The following is a 15,089-nucleotide window of genomic DNA, read 5'->3' on the forward strand; positions in this document are numbered from 1 at the left end:
AGATCAAACCAGCTCCAGTATCTGCTCCATGGTCACCCAGAGGTATGCAGGGCCAGGGCTGAGATCAGAGCTCCATCTCAGCTGAGCTGCACGGAGCTGGCTCAGCTGGCTCAGGCCCAGGATGCAGCTTATCTGCCAACAGAGAAGCCACCCATGGATAATGGAAAGTGACTGCAGCAATGGAACGTGTTACAAAACTCCTACTGACTTCAAGGGAGCCGACTGGCAGAAATCACTGTGTACTTATACCAGGGAAGTAATCTGGGACAGTAAATTAATCTCAACACTCCTAGCTTCAGGGGTTCTTGAAGCTATTTTGTGCAGTTTTCATTTGCATGGATTTTTTCGCTATTTAATTTGTAAGAACGAAGCCAAACCTCTCTCAAACTGCTAAGCTGTGCTTTGTTTTGGGATTTCCAAAAAAATAGATGAAGCCAGAGTTTAGTCTGGCTCCCACCTGGAAGCAGAAGTTGGTCCATGTCTGCTGAAAGCCTTGTGACTCTCTGCAAATTTGAATCCAGCTTGGCCTGTGATCTCTGTGTCCACCTGGCTTCAAGTCTCATTGCAGAAGATCCACCCAGCTGTAACTCAAGGGTACAACAAGTCAAGCTTTGAGTATGAGCTGGACCACCATAATATCACTTGGGTCAAAATGCAAATATAGTAGCCATAATCACAGCAAAGAGTCGAACTTCTGATTTCCTCTTTAATCAGAGATCCGTGAAATTCAGGGAGGAAGGAGGAGCATGTCTACTTGAAGCATGTATTTAGCAATTTTACTTTTTGCAGTTTAAAATGGGCCCAGCCCAAGTATTTCCAGGGAAGATCAGATTTGTGTCCAGACCCATATTGGTATTCCATTTTTGAGTGTCAGTGGTACAGAAAACACTCATCTTTTAAAGTTGAATTTCCAGTTGTGGTGCTGTGAGGACCAGCTCTGTGATGAGCCAGAGAAGAGAGAAGAAACTTTTTGAATTTCTGTGGATTTCATGCAGCACCAGGAAGAAGTGGGGAAATGCTCTTTTATAAAGGTGCCTGGGCAGGGGGGCAATGGCTTTCCCTCCATGGCTGCAAGGGCTGTCTTGGCTGCAGCATGAGCTGGGCTCCTCCTTGAGAGTTGCCTTAAGAGTTGCCCCTCACCTCTTTCCTTCCTCCCACAGAAACCTCTCTTGGGGTGACCTCTCTCCTGGCAGGGAATTTGGGCCAGAGAGAAGATGCTGCTGTCCCTCTCCTCGCAGCGCAGTGATGGTAGGAGATGCTTCTAGAAATGCAGGTGGCACAGGAGGGGAGCACGGCCACAGCAGGGACACCATCACCCAGGTGGGACACTGGCAGGGCAGCCTCAAGTCCCCTGGGACAGCTCTGGAGCTGCAGCTTGGCAGACACAGCCCTGCCTGCCAGAGCTACCCCAGGCAGCTGCACCACCATGAGGAACAGGGTCCCACCTGCACCGAGCACTCGGGAAGGAAACCCACTCATTCCTTCCTCCTCTGCCCCAACCCCACCCCTGCACTCCCAGCTTGGAGGCTCCCTCAGGGCTGCTGAAAGCTCTCTGGCTTCCAGGAACACAGCTGTTAGTGACCTGACAAAGGAACAACAGATTTGTTATGCCTATTTTGTATTTTTACTGGCACTAGAACTTCTGTGACAGGAGAAAGGGAATGCCATAGTTCCCAAGAGACTGAGGAGTGAATTACACACTTGCACATTGTCACTGGTACGTGGAAAAGGGCCACAAGAAGGTCCTCACCTGCTGCATAGAGGCCTCGTAACCTGTAGTGCAAACAAAATGTACTCTGCTGGAAACTTCTGCTTGCTTTCACCTGAGAACTAGCAGCAAGGCAAAGATCACATTCTGTCAGCTCTGGTTTTGCCTCAGCACTGGTAAAAGCTTTATTGCTTGTATAATTAAATACAGGTTTCAGATTGCTTTTCTTAAAGCAGCTTTTTCTCTTCATGCTTCCTTGGCTGCTCTTAGAATGATGCTGTGGGTCGGATGCACACATTGCAGCAAGCATGGAGATTTGTAACCTTCTGTCAGCAGAGACACTTTCTTTTCCCTTCAGAGGTTCCCACAGATGATGCTCTGGCTTCCCCTCTTGTGTTCCTGCACCAGTGAGTCATCTCCCTGTCTGCCTTCTGCCTACACACACTCCAGGTGCTGATGCCTCTCTGGGATGTTGAGCATGAAACCAAAGTGATTTGCAGAATCAAGACTACATGAAAGTACTTCCTTTGTGTTGACTTCTTCAAAGATTTCCCATCTCTTTTTGGTTTTTTTCCCCCACGTGTCTCCTATTGTAATGCTTCGTCATATCTACAAATTAGCTTGGTTTGCAACTAAGCTAATTTTCCATCGACAGCCAGGCCAAGGAGGGGTTTTCAAATATTTTAAATATGTAAATTTCCCCCCCTCTCTGTAGTGGCAGAGAGTCGTGTCAGCTGGGAACCAGGAGAAGGGTATGTAAACTTCTTCAGAGAAGGCAGGGAAGGGCTTCATTTGAACAGGGCTGAAAAGGGGTTGTCAGAAGATGGGATTTGGGAACACACTGCTCTGAAGTCTGCATACTGAAATGGAAGATCTGAAGGAACCATGACAGCAAGATCCAAACGTGAACACTGGTGCATCTACACCAGTGTCTTAGTTTGTGCCAGAAGCCAACTTCCAAAGCCAATCTCCCTGCAGTCCCTACTTCCTGTGCTTTCTTTTCCTTTGTGGAGTGGATCTGGAAGAGAGGAATGCAATGTCTTTCAGGTAAAACACACACTTAAAACTGGAAGCCCACTGTGGACAAACACGTGTTCAGTCTGTGCCATGCTCCAGGTAGCACACTGTTCCCATGGTGTGGCTGCTGAAGGGCCTGAAAGTTAGGCTAAAAGTAATAAAAAAATCAAGACTTCAACATAGACAAAGGAACAGTGGCCCCTGCCCCACTGTGCACCATACAGAGAAAATGTAATGATATTTGGAAATAAGACCATCTGTATTCAAAAAAGAGTGTTTAAAAAAGCTTGTGAAGTGAGATATCACTCATGAGAGAGTTGTCAGTACAAACAGAGCTGCTGAAATAATGCTACAAATACTGCATGTGAAACCTTTGTACACGTTAGACCCTTTTTAGTCTCACTAAGCCAAAAACCAAAACCCTATGCAATATATAGATCACAAATATTTATATGCATTATATATGCATATAAAATCATCTCCCTGTGTATGTTGTGATTTTGAAAACAGTGGATCTATTATTGACTCATGCTAATCTCTGTAAGGGAAGACATAGATTCTGTAACATGTTGTTTTATCCCAGTCCTTGCTTTATATACAAAACCCATAAAATTACTGTTGTATGACCTGAAAGCAAATAAATCTTAGAATCTGAAACATAAACTTTGCTACTCCTGCTTTATCTTGCTCTAGAAGACCTAGGATCATGAAAAACAGTAATAGTAGTAAAAGCTTAATTATTCTTTATTAATTACTGGATGAAATACATTAAATGTCAAGGGTGTCTGTAGTAAAAAATGACATCATGTATGACATAATTAAATACACAAAACTATGTTTAAATAGCTGTAAGTGTCTGAGTAAACCAAATCAACCAAAAAAATTTCAAAGACAATATTGACAAAGGCCCTTAAATCACACTGTTGGGTATAAAAGTTTTTCACAGGAATCATCTTAGTTTTAACAACAAATTTTATGGTAGGTTATGGTCTATTTTGTATTTTTATAATTATTCATTTTAATTTCAATGGTAATAAAAGCCAATGATAATGTTATTTTGAACAGTTGGCATATTTGAGAGGGTGATAAAAATGAGTTGATCAATGTATAATATTACCTTGTGATACTATGGATATAGTTAATAAAGGCTCTGGGAGGAGCTACCTAAACCTATGGTGTGACTGCTACCATATTTTGTGTCTTCAGACATTATGACCTCATGTGGTCACAACAAAGTCTCTTAAATTGGATGTTCCTGATGTCAGCATAACTGAAAGGTTTGTGCAGCCTGACCGAGGTGCAGGAAAGCTTATGGCAGGGCAGGAATTCACAGTGGCTCCAGGGGCAGGTTTGATGGTCAGCTGGAGCTTCTCCCTCCCTGCAGCTCCAGAGAATCTCAGCGTTGCTCTTGCTGACAACTTTTCTCCCAGGTTTCAGGACGGAGCAGACGATACTTACATTAAAGGAGGAACTTACATGAAGTAAAAGCTGCCAGACCAAACAGGAGCAGCGCTAGCGCAATGCTGCTGTAATGAAAATACTCAAAAGAAGTGTCATCACTCGAATCGAACATCTCTACGTTATTCAATAACGCAGACCTTGAATGACTTTTACTACCCATGGACGCACCTAGGTTTAATGTCGGGTGTTTTGAGCTGCTCGGAGGTGAGGAAGCGCAGCTCTGGGGCAGAGGTGGCCGCGGCAGCAGCAGCAGCAGCAGCAGCAGCGGAGCCTCCGCGGGGCTTTGTTCCTTTGTTCCCAGCCCCGCTCCCCTGGCCACAGCAGCCTCCGCACTGCCTGATCGTGGCTTCGCTTTTCTCCCCCTGCTCGCTCACCTGCAGTCTCTGTTCATATTGTTTTATGGTACTTTAGACAACGGGTTTTAACAGCTAAACATAAAAGCCACTGAGAGCATAAACAGGAAACTTGTGTTTAGGTGGGAGTGCCTAGGAATTTTATACTGCTGACCACAGAGGCCATGGGAGAAAGGAAATAGGAAAAACACTGTAAATACCTGGGTGACTAATGACTTGTGCTGTTCATCTGGCTTTTCAGAACATGAAAAGTTCAGCCTTTTCCAGGCAAAACAGAGCAGGGGAGGCACAAATTCTCTGGTCATTCTCTGGTCAATACTCTCCATGCCTCTCGCTGCCTGTTTCCCTGCTCTCTCCCATCACGGAAAGCGCCCAGTTCCTACTAAGTCAAATAAACCCACAATAAATTTTGGCCGGCACTGGCGGCGGAGGGAGGGAGCGTGACACGCGAGGGTGTTCGCCTGCCCTCCGCGTTCGCACCGCCTAAGAGGATTTCCATGAAAGAAACCAAATTTGCAGCGCCCTGTTTTGTGTGGAGGCGGCAGCTGGAGTTTGGGGGCAGCTTTGTCCAGCTTTGCCTCGCCGGCTCCCGGAGAGGTTTGCCATTGTTCCCGAGGGGCCTCGGCGGGGCTGCTCCTGCGCCCGCTCCCTTTTATCGCCGGCCGCACGGCTCGGGAGAGGTTTTGTCTTGTGCTGACAGCAGCAGATTTGGCCGATCGGCATCGCCCGGGCGGCAGCGCCGGGTGGGATTCCCAGGTTGGCCATCTGCGCCGGGGGGCCGGCAGAGCCCAGCGGGGCCTTTCGGTGACCGGGCTGCTCCCCCCGGGGCCGCTGCTGCCGCTGGAACCGCGACATCTGCTCGCCTTCACCGGGCTCCGGTTTCACTGCACAGCCCGGGAGCGTGACCCGGCACAGGAGGATGAAGGCACAGGATGATGCTGCTCCTCAGGTCACGTTTGGGGGGAGCAGCAGCCCTGCAGCAGGACACAGAGCCGGGCCCTTCAGCCTGTGCAGCCTGGGAAGGAGCCCAGGAGCCCACCCGCGGCTCTGGGCAGGCCTGCCTCAGTTTCCCCCTTCAGCCCGAGGGGTTGGTGCTGCAGGAAGGGCAGGGCAATGCGGGCTCCAGCAGCATGGAGGGAGCCCCTCTGGTATCCTTCATTCAGGCCTTGCTGCTTCTCTCTCCCACAGCACAAAAACTGATAAACAACTAGCCCTCTTTTCATCAAGTTCCTATAAAAACCCAATGACCTGCAGGTAATACTGATGTGCCCAGGCTGCTTCAGAGTAGGGCCAGCACACAGCCAGGGATGTTAGCCCTGGAGCAGCAGCTGGGTCTTGCTGAAATCAAGTGTGTTACTAAATAGGGGTGGAATTTCACTCGTGGAAAGTTAAGCACATCTGTAAATATTTCTCTGAATCCAGGCTGGAGTTTCACCCACAATGAACTTGTAGTTTGATTGCTGGAGTGACACAATAAGCCATGGCAAGGTTTGGCAGGGCGCTGGGGAGGGCAGCTTTGTTGATAGCCAGGCATGATCACTTCCAGACTGTGCAAACGCTGAATTTTATCGGCAGAGATGCACGTATGCGCTGGTATGTATATGTTACTTGATGTATACATGTACCTATAGTTACAAACGGGTGTAGATACAAATTGACTCCAGTTTATAATAACACAGTTACTTGTTCCTATGCAGTTATAAAAATATGTAGTGAAGGTTGCTGCGATCACAAAACAGACTACCTTTTCCTTTCTTTCCTCGTGAATATTGTAGCAGTAAAAGATGCTGGGCTCTCTAAACCCTCTTCTTTTCCCAAGGGCAGCCAAAGACCAAGAACATCGCAGCAGAAGCTGTCCTACAGTACAACTCCAACCCCATCAGGCAGGACCTGCTCAGAGCGTGTCCTGTCAGCTGAGCCTCACCTGCAACAAGCACACAACTCGCCGCCGTCCAAGGAAATCGCTGAATGTGCTCAGGAAGGTGGAACACGGCACTGCCGAGCGACAGCCCCAGCGCAAGAGTCACCGAGGGGCTCAGGGGTAGGGTACGACCATAGCGGGGTTCAGCCCCGGCACAGCGCGGGCGCCGTGCGCTGCCCGCATCCCCGCGTCCCTGCCTGCCCGGGGGGATGGCAGCGCCCGGAGCCCGCAGGACACACAATTGGGGTGGGATGACCAGACCTCGGAGCCCACAGGGCACACAATCAGCAATTGGGGTGGGATGGCAGCGCTCGGAGCCCACAGGGCACACAATCAGCAATTGGGGTGGGATGGCAGCGCTCGGAGCCCACAGGGCACACAATTGGGGTGGGATGGCAGCACTCGGAGCCCACAGGGCACACAATCAGCAGTCGGGGTGGGAAGGACAGCGCTCCCTGCTCTGAGCCGGCTGCCGGAGCCAGCTCTCGCACAACGACCCCGAAGCTGTGTCCTGAAGGCTGACGCGGCCAAAGCATTTCTCAGGGTTTTACTTCTAAATCCCTTCTCCCGCACAAAACTGAAAAGGGGCTCTGACCCAAGACTCCTCTCGGTTAAATACCCGAGCTGCCAAGCTACAGATTTTCAGGGATTCCTTTTGAAACTCTTCCACTTTGTACAAAGCGATTAAATATTCATTGGCACGGGGACTGGGAGCCGGCCTCCTGGATGAGCACCCCCACCCCAAGCCGCAGAGCCCTTTTCATTCCCATCCTCTGAATATTTAATCAGCTCACACAAAGCAGAGCGGCTTCAGCGGGGGAGCCTGGGAGAGAGCCGGCGCTGGGAGCCGCTGATCAGAGCAGCACCGACACCCGATCCCAGGCGCCGGCTCCAAAGCAGGCACATGAAGGATTTGAGCATTCGGCTCAGCATAGCTGTGAGCGTGTTAGCTATTCACAGCGGAGGATGTGACACTTCCTTTCTCTTCTCTTCTTTCCCCCACCCCGTCTTTTATTTCAGTTAGATGTGGTTTAACCACCTCAGAGTCCAGCCAGGAATGAGGAATGCTTCATTTGTGTCCTGAAAACTGTACAAAATGAATGGATAAAAATTTGATGAGAAGTTTTTCAGCCGTTCAAGCAACTCTCTTAATAATTCAGATGTTTGATTTTCTTCTTCAGTATGCAGTGAGGATTAATGCACTTTGAAGATGGCATAGAAACTTAGTTTCCAGAAAAGGAGAAAAGCCTCAGATTTAAAAAGAAAATCCCACCTAGGAGTATGACATTATTACGTGAGCTTCTATCCTCCTGACTCTCCTAACTGATGGCTGGGACAGGCTTTGCACTGAAATTTCAGCAGAGACAGATCTTCTGCAGCCTACCTCTAATAAACAAAGTTCACAGCGGAAATGCTGACAGGCTGTGATCAAAGCAGCACCCTCAGGTGTTGCTGTGATATACTGCTTGCTTACTAAAACACAGCAGTTCAAACAGCCAGCCTGTGTTTAATTGGTGTATATAGTATTTCCAGCTCGGGGAGCCCAACTCCAGCGAAGGTTTCTCTCAGATCTTTCACTCTGCCATTGTTCTGCTATTTGCTCAGAAGAAAGACATTTAGGAGACCAAGATTTGGGTTACATCTGGAACAAGAACCCAAGGACTATTCACGGCATTGCCTTGAACTTTACAGGAGGCTGCCCTGTGAGCACTCCTCTGCTGTCCCCACTCAGAAGCCCGGGCTGTCCTCTCCCCAGCTGTGGGGAGCAGCTCCTCCCCAGGGATCACTGAACACCTTTACTTCAGCCACATCAACTCCATATGTAAAAAAATGACACTGACAGTATATCATAATGTAGTTCTAGTGTCTTTAAAGTATTAGAAAAAGAGAAAAACATCCAGATGAATTCTTGGATTTACCAGTCACCATTCAGGACTTGCTACTGTCTGGATCAGTGCTTGGCTCCATACTCAAAGTTCACAACTCATCCTCTGAAATTCAGATGTGTGTCTTAAACTTTGGCCTAGCCTAACCACAGGAGATACAAGCTCATATATTTTTGAGGAAGAATTTTTTTTTCTTGCCCATTTCTTTCTCAACATCTGCCACAGTCCCAGATCCTGGCTCACAGCCTCAGGCTTCTTACCTGAGGAGTCCAGACCCCCACCAGTGTCACACCCCTCCCTCTTTGGTCAGTGAATTTCCACTCCTGACCAGTTGCTGCTTCTTGGTTCCACCATCTGTTTGTTGTTTTCCTTTAGTCAAGGTTTTGCCTTCTTTCCAGCTGCTCCAAAGAATTCCTTGTTTACGCTGCCTCAGTGCTGGCAGGGATTTTTCATCCCATCCCTGACTTTTACTTTGAGCAAGTAAAATTAGAGAAATCCACTTTCTTTGACTTTGGATGGAGTGCACTCAGCCCAGGGTGAAGATGATGCACACACCAGCTTTGTGCCAGGCAGGAGCTGTGAGGGGACAGAACATGTGCAGTCACTCTCCATGGACAAACAGCATCTTCTTTCATCCACTCCAGCAGCCCTGAGAAACCTGCATGTGTGCCCTAAAAATGGGAGGTATGGAGATATTAATTCCTAAATTAAAATGTCTCTACTTAGCATGGGCAAAGTAGACTTATTCCAAAAGTTTCTAACTGGACCTAAATGAGAGGCTTCTATAAAAACAGCAACAGGCATTTCCCAACAGAAAAGGCCACTTTGCTCCACTCCTGCCTTTTGAGTCACTGCTACTAACTCCTGAGAAACTGGGCCTTTTTGAAAAAAAAGTTTGTTATCATTTTTTTTGTAATATGAGCAAAACAAAATATTTTCTTAATTATTGTTCCCAGAATCTGCTAAACTGTTTTGACAACCTCTTTTTCAAAAAAATCTGCCTTAGGCATACACCTGGAATATAAAATATCATCCCAAATGGTTAAAACTTGACAATGTGTCAAAATGTGATTTTATAATAGGAAATATTGTGCAAACATCATATTATGCACTATTAGCCCCACCTATTAAAAATATTTCCTTATGTGTAGCAAAGAGACTTATACAAACCAGCACTTGCAGATGTAGTCACTGTTTCCTAGTGTGCAATACCTTAGTAATTTTGACTTTTTCAATATTACTGAGTGCAATAAGATAATGTTAATGAAATAATCCCTTGGTGAATTTATTCTTTTAAATAAAAGCTTGCTTTGAATAATGCTGTAAAAATGCATCTTTAAATCAACTAATTTCCATTTAATTACACGGATATTAGTTAAAACCAGCTGAGTGGACTTCTCAATTTTTAATTGTGAAAATTCTCTCCCAGGCTGAACTCCCCTATGCCAAGTTTCTGCATTGAGCACATTTTTATGGTCTAGTTATAAACCCTAGAAAAACAACATTTATAGGAAATGTTGACACAACCTTAAATAAAGTGGTGCTAGCTGACACCTCTATATTTTCAATTTGGAGATTTCTACTGGGAAAATATAAACGCTAATGCAGCAAAGGAAGCCAACTATAATAAAACCCTCATAGTCTTCCTGTTCACCACACGAAGACCTACTTCAAAAAGCACCAACTCAGACTGGAGATGAGTTGAAGTTAACTGCATTCCTCTGAGGGCACTAAAAATTACCTGCAGATAGTTCAGCCTTACAGTTACTTGCAAGGCTTCAGTTTAGCCAAAGCCACGTGAATATCCATCCCAACAAAGAAAAAAAAAAAGTGAAAAGAAAATGAGAATGTGCATAAGCTCAAAAAAAAGGGTGCTAGTCCATTTATATCCTTCCTAGCACAACATAAAAAGAGGAAAATAGACTTTATAGTTTCTAGTGAAAAAAATGTGAGTACACACAGGGGAAAAATATAGAGATGGAAAGTGAAAATGAAGTTAGCTTTCCTATCTGTATCTTTTAATTCTGGCTCACCTAAAATGAATTAATAAAGGAAGGGCAGGGGCCTCTGCTTAGCCTTATTTGTAAAGATGTTGGAAAAGATTAATGAGCATAGATCTGCATGATTTTCAGGACAGCTTCTCAGTCTTGGTGACAGAGATTTGAAAGCGTTGGGTTGCTGATCCTACCTCAAGAATAAAACCCAATCATAATAGTGATATTCTGGATGTGAGATATAATTTTGGAGGGAGGATGTTGGGAAAGGTGTCAATTTCAGAACTTAAATATGAAATTCAGAATAAAAACCAAATGATATTGTTTAAGGGCAAATTGTGCTAGCCTTGTTGCTTCCTGAGATGAGATGTCTAGTTCTGTACATGATGGGAATAAAATGGATGGCATTCTTGATTTAAGCAATACTTCAGAGATTATTTCCTGTAGCATCCTTGTAGCCAAAGTGGGCAGATATGGACTAGACGGCAAGAGTTGAAGATCTGTGATAAACTGACTGAATCTTCAGGCTCAAAGAAAATTAACCGATGGTTCAGTCTCACTGATAACCAGCTGAATGGTTTACTGGACATACAGTGGGGCTGATGCTGTTTAATGTACTCCTTAGTGTCTTGGGCAATAAGCTACAATGCACTCTCAGCAGATTTGCAGATAATATCAAACTGGGGAGAGGGGTCAGTATTCTGGAGGGCAGAGCTGCCATTCAGCGGGACATTGACAGGCTGGAGAAATGGGCCATGACAAAACTCTCACAGTTCTACAAAGGAAAGCACAAAATCTGCACCTGGGCTGAATTAACCCAGCACAGAACAGCCAGACCTGTGCTGGCTTGCCAGGAAAGGAGCTGGCAGTTCTGGTGAACACCAGGTTAAACATGTCAGTAGTGTGCCCTCTGGCAACAAAGGTTCCTCTGTGCACTGGACTGTAACAGGAAGGGCAAAACCAAGGGATCAAAAGAAGGGACTCTTCTCCTCCCCTTGACAATCATGGGACCTTGTATGAAATAATGTGTCCATTTTGGGAATCCTGTTACAAGGGAAACACTGATCCATGCTGGAGTCCAGAAGAAGGCCAACAAGATGCTCAAGGGGCTGAAGCAAGAGGCAATGAAGTTGGAAGAACTGGCTTTGCTGGGCCTGGGGGATGAAAAGCATCAGGAGAAACCTTGCTGTTGTTTTCAGTTACCTGGGGAATGGTTGTAGAGAAGGATGGGACTGACTCTTCCTGAAACTGCAGGAAGATAACAGGTAAGACAAATGTAAGAACAGGAAATTCCAGTTGGACATATGAGAAAAAAAATCCCAGCAAGAATAGTTGAACAATGGCCAGGTTGCCCAGAGAGATTGTGATAGCTGTTCTTAGAGATACCCAAACCTCTGCTGGGCAGGTTAATCAAGCTTTGAAGAGCAGGATGGGCAAGGTGATATCCAGAAGACCCTTTCAACCTGAATGGCTCTGTTTCCATTTGCTTTTAGAAACTACCCTGACTTGCCAGTTCAAGGGGTGTCTGGGAAAACCAAGACTTTCCACTGTCACTTCTGGCATTGACTTGCTCAGTGGAAAAGCAGAAAGTGGGCATGGTGACACTCTGAGCAGCAGCCTGCCGACTCCCAGTGCCATTCAAGTTTCTCCTTTGGACAAACTGGCTGCTGATAAAGCTGGACACTTGCCTGCCTTTGAGTGCCCAGCCTTATCTGTTTTTAAGGAAAGGCATGCTGAACTCTCTAGCAACATTAGAATGTATTGGCCTGGGTTTTTCTTTAGTTGCTATCATACCTAACCTTCACCTCTTCAGAGGCAAACACTAAGAAGTTATGTAAAAAGCCAAACCGAATCATCCTGGTAAACAACACTGACCTTGTCTTAGACCTGAAAGGACCTACCCTTATATAGCTGTAACCCATTCCACTTAATGCAGTTAACAAAGTGTAGTCCTTTGATTCAGTGAGACACTTGCTGCTTTTACCATTACTTTTGTCTTGTCTAATTGTCTATTAAGAAAGTAATTTGGATTACACCCCAATGAAAATCAGACCTACCTAACCTTCTGCAGTTCCCAAGAGACCTTTCACAGAGGTTTCTCTATGAGCAGGAGAGCTTTGGATGATAGGGGTTTTTTTTTAACCTTGCTAACATTTCAGTCATTCTGGCAGCAATTTATATCATTTCTGCCTGCTGCCTCCTTCTTCTTCTGTTTTCCCCCATAGGTTTCACAAGATATCACAGTAACCTTGGCAAAAATGTGAAATCTGCTTTAAGGTTAATGCTAAACTTCTGTAGTACATTATTTTAAGTTTTAAAAGAGAGATAGTAAGTTCCAGTATGTACCTGTCAGTACTAAGTGATTGTTCATTTCCTGTGAATTGGGAATAAAGTAATAGCATACATCTGGTGAGCTAAAACATGTTGCTTATTTCTTTTTCTTCTCCGAGCCATATCCTTTACCAGCTGTGAGACATCACCATGCAGAATCTCCAAATACCTTTGAGAAAAATTAAAACAAAGGAACAGAGGGCTGGAAGGGACCCCCTGCGAGTTGGAGCCCAGTCCCCTGCCAGCCCCAGGCCACATCACACAATGCCTTTCCTCAGCTGTTCTCACTCCATCTCACAAACCCTCTCATGCCCCCAGATTTGCTCTCCCCAGCGCTGATTGCTCAACTGGCTACATAATGTCTTTCAGCTTCCAGTTCAAATACATTCACGGGCAGTTTATGCCCATTTGTTCCTGCGCCAACACTGTACTTTATCTTCAAAAGATCTTTTCCTTCCTTGATGTTTAACCTCCTGGTGTATTTATAGAAAGCAATGACATTCTGTATCAGCTTTTGTTTTGCTACACTAAATATGTCAAGTTCTCCTGGCCTCCCTATGCAAAGTAGAATTTCCACTCCCTCTCATTACAACTTTGCTGCCCTTGTTCCCAAGCCATTTTTGGCCCAGGGGGCTGTTGCTGGACACAGTGATCCTGTAAAGGTTTCATTAACTTATTTATTAGTTGCTAACCATTTTCTTGTATGAATCAAGAGAGAAGATGACATGGTAAAAGGATATACATCACTAAATGTACTAAATACATTGAGAAAAATCCAATTACAGATTCCTTTCCCTTTGTTAATGTAATATTTCTAAATGTTAGGTGTTTGTGGGCTCTGCAAGACAGTGGAACTCTGAGGATGGATCCTGAATCACATGATAGAGCCTGGAAAAGGAGGTTGAGGTATGAAAACAACAGCCATGGAAACACAGTGATCAGAATAAAGAGTCCAAGGGAGAGGTGAAGTAGGATTTATTACTGCACTGCAATGGATGATAAAGGAGGTGATTAGAAATTAACTGTCAAAATCAATTTTTTACACTCTTCTGGCTTGACAAACACTTGAAACATAAAAATACATGTTTACATGAATAAAAATCTCAGCCTGTGGCATTTTCCCATCTTACATTTCAAAGCATAAAGGATGGCAACTGTTTAAATATTGTTTGCTTTTTGTGTATCTCTAAGTCAGAGCTATAGACAAATGTAACCAGCATGATTAAGTGGAGAATAGAAGATCCTTTTCATTTTTCTTCACATGCACTCAGTCTTCTCAGTTCTTGAGCAACTTAATGTAAAAGTTTAAATTTTACATGCTCATTGCTCATTTCTGAGGCATGACCTGAATAAAATCCCTGTGGGGAAAAAAACCCCACAAAACAAAAGGTCTTATTGATTGAATGTTAGTATATATTATTTTATGGAATAGAATTTCAATGCACATATTGCTTATCGTGATACTGAAATAACCAATTTCTTCAGTCTTTCACAGCAGTTACAGAAATTTAACATCTCTTTCACAGTTTCTGCCAGCACTGAGCTATGCCCAATAGAGTAATTTTCTTTAGTGTAATATACCACATAAATATCACAGTTTTATCTGATGGCAATGAATCTTAGAGGCAAACAGTTCTTTTTCCAGCCCTTTCATATTGTATTCATAAAGGCATGAGGGCAGCTTGAATGATTAAATATTAAGCTGAAAGGCAGCATTTGGAAGAGACCTGAGTGGGGACCTCCCTGCTGGATTAAATGTAATGTTCTCCTTGCAGCAAATGGCTAACTGGGCTGCAGGCAGGAGGTGAGCTCCACTGCTCTCTGCGCTCCCAGGGAGGACAAATTGTGGTTTGTGCAATTTTGCTTTATGTAAGAAGCAGATTCCCAGCCATTGTTCAGCTGCAGTTGCACTAGGCAAAGTCTTTGTACCTCTTCTGCCCTTTGTGGTTCTCTAGCCACGTGAGTGTCATCCTTCTGCATGCAAATCTGTGTTTTGAAGATTTTTTTCCTCTGTGACCTGCCTGTTGGACCAGCTGAGGCTCAGATTACAGAGGTATTCAGTGGATATTAAGCACACACCGGTATTTTTCAGGCAGGAATGACCTCTTGAATCTGGAGCTGTAAAATGCAGCTACTGTGTTTACTCAGTTAGGGGACAAATTGTGCTCCCCAGGTCTCATATTCTCAGGTTGGTTGTAAACCTTTTTGTTTTGCTTGTACTATGTTCTGAGACTCAAATGGCATACCCTCCTGGGGTCTGTGCCTGTATGAGGCTCTCTTGAAAAATATGACTTGATTGGGTTCTAGTTCTGCATTGCTCACCCCTCCAAGTCTCTGTGTCAGCTCCAGCACAATGTCTGATAAGAGACAAAACTCAGCTACAGTGCAACAGAGTTACTACATGATTGTCCTTTTTTA

This window comes from Melospiza melodia, chromosome 1 (assembly GCF_035770615.1).
Source record: "Melospiza melodia melodia isolate bMelMel2 chromosome 1, bMelMel2.pri, whole genome shotgun sequence".
Taxonomy (NCBI): domain Eukaryota; kingdom Metazoa; phylum Chordata; class Aves; order Passeriformes; family Passerellidae; genus Melospiza; species Melospiza melodia.